The sequence below is a fragment of the Salmo salar genome, chromosome 01 (assembly GCF_965601325.2).
Source record: "Salmo salar chromosome 01, fSalSal1, whole genome shotgun sequence".
NCBI classification, from domain to species: Eukaryota; Metazoa; Chordata; class Actinopteri; order Salmoniformes; family Salmonidae; genus Salmo; species Salmo salar.
In genome coordinates, this window is record NC_138291.1 from 15,326,723 (window position 1) to 15,335,596 (window position 8,874).

Genomic DNA, 8,874 nt, shown 5'->3' on the forward strand with positions numbered 1-8,874 from the left:
ACAGCTAAAACATAAAATAAAGAGAGTTTTATAATTTGCTCTTCTCATTGCTCGTTCATCTTCAGAGGATTGTGAGCTAAGTGTATGTTTAATATGCCTGCTCCGCGCAGCATGTGTCCGGGCCATAGACATTAGGGTCCAGACAACGTACCACACGACCCACCTCCAAATCCTACCTCCAATGAGAGCTAGGGAGGGCGGAATAACGGGTTAAGGGACTGTATGGAGTCTTTTGGGCGGAGTGGAGGGGACGTGATTGGATACTTATCAATGACGTAATGGACATGAAAAAGCTAATAACTAGTTAAGAAGGCAGTTTGTAACTCTGGAAAAGAGACCAGAGCTTGGGACACAGAGGACGTGGACACATTGGCGAAGCGAATACAGAGATTTGGCAGTGGGCTGTTAGACACTGCAACGTCTGGGGGAAGATAACTTTTTAAACAGGACCATGGTGCAGCACACCGACAACAGCGAGACGGAGGGCACCATGTCCAGGGAGGCTACCGATTCCGAGGAGAGTGAATTTATTGCTTGCAGCCCCGTGCAGATAAACCCAGACTGGTGCAAGACAGCAACCGGCCACATAAAGAGACCGATGAATGCATTCATGGTTTGGTCCAAAATTGAAAGGAGAAAGATCATGGAGCAGTCCCCGGACATGCATAACGCCGAGATTTCCAAAAGGCTGGGGAAAAGATGGAAGATGCTAAAGGACAGTGAAAAGATACCCTTCATCAGGGAAGCGGAGAGGCTCCGGTTAAAACACATGGCTGATTATCCCGATTACAAGTATAGACCCAAGAAAAAACCAAAGCTCGACAGTTCAAAACCATCAGCACCATCTCCGGAGAAATCTTGCAGCAAAATGGCAAAGACTTCCGGTAAGAAATGCTCCAAAATAAAGACTAAGACCCATTCTAAATTGTCTCACCGCTACGGGGATGACTGTGTGTTTCCAAAAGTTACAAAGACTGTTAAAAGTGAACTCACAGATGATGATGACGATGATGAATACGAGGAGGACTACCGTATGCGGATTAAACAGGAGGACGAGGAGGAGATGAGGCCGTATAATGTAGCAAAAGTTCCCACAAGCCCAACGTTGAGCTCCTCTGCTGAGTCCGAGGGAACCAGCATGTATGAAGACGTACGGAATGCGGCTCCGAACAGACTGTTTTACAATTTCAAGAACAGTACTAAGCAGAGCACAATGTACCCAGCTTCCGCCTCACCAGCATCTTCTAGGTCAGTTTCAACATCTTCCAGTTCCAGTGAGGACGCGGACGACTTGCTTTTTGACTTCAGTTTAAATTTCGCCCCGAACGCTCAAGGGCCGGAGGTGGGCAACCCGAATTCAGGAAATCTCTCCCTCTCTCTTGTGGATAAAGATTTGGACTCATTCAGCGAGGGCAGTCTGGGCTCTCACTTTGAATTTCCAGACTATTGCACACCAGAGCTCAGTGAAATGATAGCAGGGGACTGGTTGGAGGCGAACTTTTCTGACTTGGTGTTCACATATTAAATTGAAAAGATCCGACTTATAACAGAGAAGGATAAATGAAATGATGTCCTGTTCAAGTTGTTCCTATAGCCCTGCCTCCTCTGGTTTCTAGAGGTCGGGGGAGGAGGCGAGGTGAGGTTTGAGGAATTAGATGCTTATGAAGCTGGTACTGTAGCAAAAAAGTCTGCAAATGTTTTTCTGGCAGAATGACAGGGTTTTATGGATTTTTCTGTAGGTCTAAAATTACTGTTCAACTAAAACGGACCACAAAGGGAAAAATCTGTGAACTTCTATGCATCTTATCCTCTTTAAACTGCAGGGAACTGAAAACGTAGGACTGTGGACTGACTCAAAGCAAATCCGTGAACTGACAATGTTCAGGATGTTACTTTACAATGGTTTTATGTAATTTCTATATGCCGCAAACATTTTTTTTTGTAACTGATTCCGTTTACCTCCTGATTTGAAAATGAAGCAGTCTAAACCTCTTCAGAATACAGGTGCGGAGGAAACATTTTGATACATAACAGACCTCATCTTTTTAAAAGAAAAGTAAAATATTTTCAGGCATATTTTTGTACAGTTAAAAGGGAATGTTCTTACTGTGCTTTCAGTGAGTTTCAGGCACTTCTTCCCATTATCATTTGTTTTCGCATGCAAGGAAGTCCTGGTTTTAAGGATTAAGTTAAATTAAAACTTGCATCAAAATGCCTTGTGGATTTTAAGATTTTGTACAGTTGTAGAGCAGATTTGTTAAGTATTTGTAGACGATAGGCTACAATGACATCATGGGGACAACATACCTCAGTGATGGGATTAGTTTCAAGATTGTATATGTACTGTAATATAGTAAAGTTAGGAGTTTATGTATATCATACTCGTGATATGTGGATGGGTCCCAAATCGCAGGTGTGAAACTGGATTTTGGTATTTTTTATGGCACATACTGTTTTTTCCCCCCTCATTTTTTGTGCAATATATACTTTCAAAATACAGGCCATCTGCATTTTGTAGCAAGTGATGGAAAAACAGCCTTGTGCACTGTCAATATCATTACCTGTCACGATGCTGAACTCTGCCTCGACAGAATATAGACAAATCAGCTGGAACTGATACAAAATGACTTAATATGGCCATGTGGTGTGATGCATTTAAAAGGCAAAACAAAGATACCAATTTGAATGTTATTTGACTCACAAGTTTGGATATTGGGCATATCCAAAACATATCTCAACCAAACTGTGTAAAACTGACCCCAAAATTCTGGGGGAAAAAAAGAGAAGTACTGCAACTGGCATACTTTAATGTGGGTGGTCTGGCATAAGTCAAGCAAGCAAGCAAAAAATAACATTCCGTAGTCCTGTTTCATGAAATGAAATGTTTTATTTCAAACTGAAGACTGCCTTCTTTTCTTAAACATTAACCATAAACCTGTATTTTTGTTTCTTGCACTTAAGACAGATATTGTTTATTTTTATGTGGGTCTTACATATGAAGTCTGTTTGAGTACAAGGTTTGGAACATGACCTAATTATATGCCAGGAAAATGTTAAAAGGTTCATGGCAGTAGTTATTTCACATTCCAGGTGTGAATCTCTCTTTGACTCATCTTTTAATAAACAAGTACATACCACCATCAACTGTCCTTTCAGTTTGTGAAAAATACAGTATGTCTTGTTGATCTTGAAAAGGGGTCATGACAGAAAATGTTGGATGCATATTTTTGTCAGAACAGACAGCTTTATGGCCATAGAAAAACATCTTAATTGTATTGCATGGGAACAATTTTGCTTATAATGTGCATATTGCATAGGAATAATGATGATGAGTAAATAACATTGCATATTGGCTGAACTCAACTGAAATGGCCTCAAACTGATATGTGAAATCGCATTGAATAAAACCAACAGGTATACATGAAAACTACAGTGTTGAAATATATTGCATATAAAAATGTGTATTCCAGTTCTCCCTTTACTTGCATAATGTGACTGTAAGGACACCGTAGCTTTAAGAAATTGAAAAGCGCGCTCCAACACGCTGAGCAATGTGATTGGTGAGATTGTGCTTCCTCATAAACGGTGTTGGTAACCAGAGACGCCACTCACAAGCCCCTTTATACATCAGTTCTCTCAGCATGTGTGCCTGCCTACTGGCTCCCTGTCTATGCCTGATTCGGAATTACCCCTCTGAGCTAAAACACAACATCTCATCCTAGACCTAGAATAGAAATGATTACATTCCAAGAGGTGAGTATGAACAGAATGCGCGCCACTGCGTGCGTCAATTCAACAGGTGTTTATCGTTGCTTGTTTACCAGACAAACTGAAATAGGTTCTAAAGCATTGACGTATCTGTTATAAACTTGTCATGTTATCTTCACAGTTTAATTGGTAAACAAATATAGAAGGATGAGGGAAAGCTGCATATCAGTTATTTATAGGCCTTATGTCAAATATGGATATGGATTTACGAGTGCGTAATAATAGCAACTACATAATAACAAGCCTCACTGATGACTGTCTCCCATCTGTAAGGAGAGAAGTAACGATATTCAGAAATACACGTGACTTGAAGGTCGAGCAGTATGATCAATAACAGGCTGGTTGTTGGCAGTAACAGAGATTAAGAATAAAGTTCTGAGTCAACTAAAACTCCACATGAAATATACTCTGTAGGATATCTTCACTATAAACACAAACATTTACTGTCAGTCTGGCATGAAATACTGTGTGGCTGACAATAAGGGTAGCAAATACATAGCATGATTGCGCTGTCGGTTGATGAATAATAAGTGATCACATATACGAGCGGGGGCTCTCGCTTTTTTCCAAGGGAAAAAAATGCAGACTCTTTCTAAACAGTCTTGTGTACCTAAACCATAATTCAAATGTTATTGGTCACATGAGAAAAGAAGGCGGTCTTCATTATCCATACACATAGCGCACAACAACGATATGAACGGTGAAAGATATTATGATCAATATTTTTGAAATATCAAAACGAATTCGTGATGACATTTGTTGGTTTCTCCCTTTCACAATGTAGACTGGCGTCTGACATGGATGATTGTTAAACCATGGAGATGCTGCCTTTGTCACCACTGAGAACAAGTGGGCACAAGTCGTCACCGGTAACCTATCAGAAGTCAGGAGGAGCCCTGCATGGCTAGAAATGGTCAGTGCTCATCACACCAATAGAATTGAATGATTAATATTTGCCATGCGTGACTGCACAGGTTTATCCCTGCCATTAAGTCAGTTTGCAAATTTGTAATAAAACATTGATCTATTACTTTACCTGACCTATTGGTCAATGTTACTAATGGATTCCGGGGCAATTCCCAATAGAATATGAATATTGATTTCGTGTTCCTCCGAAATATCCGCTCAGGGCTAATGCCATTGGTACACGGTGAAATTAAATTAGTGACTGTTGAAATGTTCCTTCTATTTCCTCCTTAAATAAATACATGGAAATCTACCCTAGTCAAAACATCCTATAGGATTAGTGATTTTTCCCATAGAATCCTTTAGGAAGCTCACAATCCTATAGGGTTTTGTGTCACCTCTATCAGAACCCTATTGGAATCAAAATGGACTAATTTATTCTTATTTTGCTTAATTGAACTCATTCGATTATAGTTTGTTGTCATTTGTTCCAGTACAATACAAAACATGAATTACAACATTTTCGTTGATCGGAAACAACATTTTGGTTTTATTCACCACCTCAATATGGGAGTGATTCAAGGCTGCAAGTTAATTTGCAGTAAGACCACCTGTAAAATATATATATTTTTTAACAAAACAATCACTTTAGTTATTTTATTTGATTCCGATTCATGCAACTTCCTGTCTTTAAAAAAGACATTACAATATGACATACAATACTATATACAATGTTACAATAAAAAAATATATTTTGGGGGGTTTCCCAGAATACACAGCATCTTTACATTGCTTATATGCACATAAAAAGTACTAAGCTATATGGAATTGTTTTAAGAAGGTCATACCAAGGATCATATTGCTATTTGATTTAGAATTTTAAGACCCCTTGAAGTATCAAAAAAACAAACACATTGAATAACAGATTCACTACATGTAAAAACAGATAGTCCCCCCAAAAAAGTCTAAAATAAGTTTGTTCTGAAGTGTATGTCCTTTTTCTGAGAGATATAAGATGAGGGAAAATGTGCTTTTTTTAGTTTTTAGTTTTTTACATGTATTGAACCCCTTATTTGTGTCACTAAAGAGTCTCTATATATACTTCCATAAATGTTTTCAACTGGTACTGGGGACCTTCATACGAGTCGTGTGAGTCCTACATGTTCGAGTCTCACCTTTACACAGAAGGGTCATATTAGTGTGCAGCCCAAACTGTTCTGACGCTACAGACAGAAGTTGGCAGATCGGCTGTACTGACTTCAGACGAGTCCCAAGGCGCTTGCTCGTGTGGAGGTCGTAGAGCAACACAGAGAACACCATCGTGTTCGTGAGAGTCTCATATTTCCATAGAAGGGTCATAATAGTTCTGTAAGCCAAACCGTTCAGACTTTACAGATGATTTTGTGAGAATACCGATTTTCAGGATGTCTCATGGTCTGACAAACACGGTGGATTGAGTAGCATTCAATGCAACAAAAAAATAAAGATACTGTATCTCTAGTTTAAATTGACAGATTTTTATGGGAATTTTTGTATTATGTTAATTAGATTTCTGGGAGGGTGCGGACATCGACCTTAGAGGGTTAATATAGTATGGTCAGCTATACATATAAAAAAGACAATGTTCCTTTTACCCTCTTTATGTTGATATATGGAGAGGAAAAGAAAAACCTAAAGATAATCAGACCCCTCGCCCCCTAACTCCTTTCCTCCCAGGGGTGTACCACCACCCCCCCCCCCCCCCCTCCCTACCTGCCTCTCTCCCCCCTCTCTCCCCCAGAGCTGTCCCCCCACCCTAGAAGGTGCTCCCTCCCCATCTTTCATCTCTTCCTCCTGGATGTAACTACCAGTGCCCATCTAGTGACCTATTGGCACACCTGATCCTGGTCTTGTAAAATGATTTAATTACCTGTGTCACATTAAGATTACATCTAATTATTAATCTAGCACTGTTTGGCTGTAATGCTACATCTCGCAGCTGTAATCGCTGCCAAAAGTGATTCTAACATGTATTGACTCAGGGAGTTGAATACTTATCTAATCAAAATATATTAGTGTTTTATTTTCCATTAATACTTTCTGAAGGCACTTGTATACAATTCAAATCAATAAAATGTATAGAAATCCTATAGGAGAAAAAAAAACATTGAAATCCTATAGGATCCTATAGGATTCCAATACAAGAAACCAATTAGAATCCAATTAGAATCCAACAGAAAAATCCTATCAGATTTTGGAACCAGTCCTATTGGATTATAATCTATATGGTTTTATGCTAGAGGATGCTATAAGATTCCAACAAAATAATCTAATAGAAAAATTCAATCAGTGTGCAGGAGTCTAAGCTCCCAATTTGGGACCAGTTATGTCCCCTCAGTGGCAGGGGTTCGAGCCCCAGCTCGGCCGACTACCTGTGCCCTTAACCACTTTCTATGCATTTCCGTCTGTCCAGTCCCCTCTAATCTCCTTGAAAATAATGTTTTACTAGCATGAGTGCTACCCTAGTACATAAAATCCCATAGGATTCGAATTTAAAGAGAAATCCTAATAGAATCAGATTTTGGAACCAGTCCTATTGGACTCATATTTGATACAATCCTATAGCATAGGTTCCAAAATCCGATAGGATTTTCTTTTGGATTCTATAGGATTTTTTTTACTAGGGTTGAATGCTCAGGAGACATCGAATGAGATACCATTCAAGGCAAAATCCAGGCATGGGGGAATGGCGGTAACAAAATAAAGTAATTTCCAATCCCTTGAACGCTTAAATCATTCATATAACCCGGGATGTCATGGCCAAACGCTGTACGTGACACCTCTACAAAGGCCTCTGCAAAAGAACTGAGGGGCTGATGGGTGATTTTCCGATTTGCCAAGTTACTTAAAGCGGACATTTGAAAAATGTCACAGCTGTCTTGGCCCCGAGGCTCAGTCAAAGCCTAGGTGGCTGATCTCTGTCATACTCTGTTGCAGTCGAATCCGGTAATTATGAGGTATATTTTATGATTTGCACAGATCTCAGAGTCTCTTCTCTTCTCCTTTATGCTGTCCACGATGCTGTAGCAGCAAAGTGCATTACGTCACCTCACTGGCAGGCTAGCTCAGAGAGACCCAGCAGGACCCCTGTTGTGCTGTGGCTTCACATGTCCCCTTCTCTCAGTGAGAAACCTCTAATACAACATGGCTGTGGGAATAGTTAGCGTTGCCTCCACAGCTAAAAGTCTCAGCACAACACACCACTGTTTGCCTACAGATAAACATGTTTGGTGTCGGTAGAATTGACGAGTGGGTAGGATTTACGCCTCCTTCAAATCTGCTGTCTTAATGAGGATGACACCCCTCCAGGCGTCTCTACATTATAATACTGTAGGTAGGCTCACCATGCTCTCGGCTGTGCTTCCCTTTGTAGTCTGTAATAGTTTGCAAGCCCTGCCACATCCGACGAGCGTCGGAGCCGGTGTAGTACGATTCAATCTTAGTCCTGTATTGACCCTTTGCCTGTTTGATGGTTCGTTGGAGGGCATAGCGGGATTTCTTATAAGCTTCCGGGTTAGAGTCCCGCTCCTTGAAAGCAGCAGTTCTACCCTTTAGCTCAGTGCGAATGCCAATAAAACGATTAGGCACTCGTCGCCTGCTCCTCATAAGGCACCCCGATCTCCCTTCCCGCAGCCTAGCCAGTTCACTGTAATGACACAACAACAACAACAACAACAACAATGGCTACTGATCTCTATTGTCTCAGGTAGTTCATGATTTTGAGTGAGGGAGGGAGAAAGAGGGGAGGGAGGCAGGGAGAGAGAGAGCTAGAGGGAGAGCGAGTGATGGAGGGAGGGGCAAGGAAAGAGAGATCATGAGCCCCATCTGTTGCAGTGATATTTACCATCTCTTCACATTTAGAGAGGAGGCTAAGGCCCAAGCACCCCCTCCCAACACAGCATTTTATTCTGCTTGCATCACAGACAGGTTGTTGAAAATGTCACCCACATGATTCCATGGTGCCTTGAGATGTGTGTAGGCTGAACTACCAGGTCACTCCCTAGTCACACCCATAGTCACTTCAGGTTTTGAGGTGTGTTAGGAAGCTGGCAGCCATCTTGACTGTATTTCACAGCCAGAAATGTTAGATACAACTAGGAAACTGTTTACAGGGTTGTCACCCCACAAGAGAACATTCTCAAAGACTTGCCTTAGTAAGGG

The 8,874-nt window shown here is 40.8% G+C and overlaps 1 pseudogene; it reads left to right on the forward strand.

Annotated features, from left to right (window-relative positions):
* Positions 1-309: 309 nt before the first annotated feature.
* On the forward strand, positions 310-3,140 carry LOC106565738 (transcription factor Sox-11-A-like; annotated as a pseudogene).
* The last annotated feature ends 5,734 nt before the right edge of the window (positions 3,141-8,874 follow it).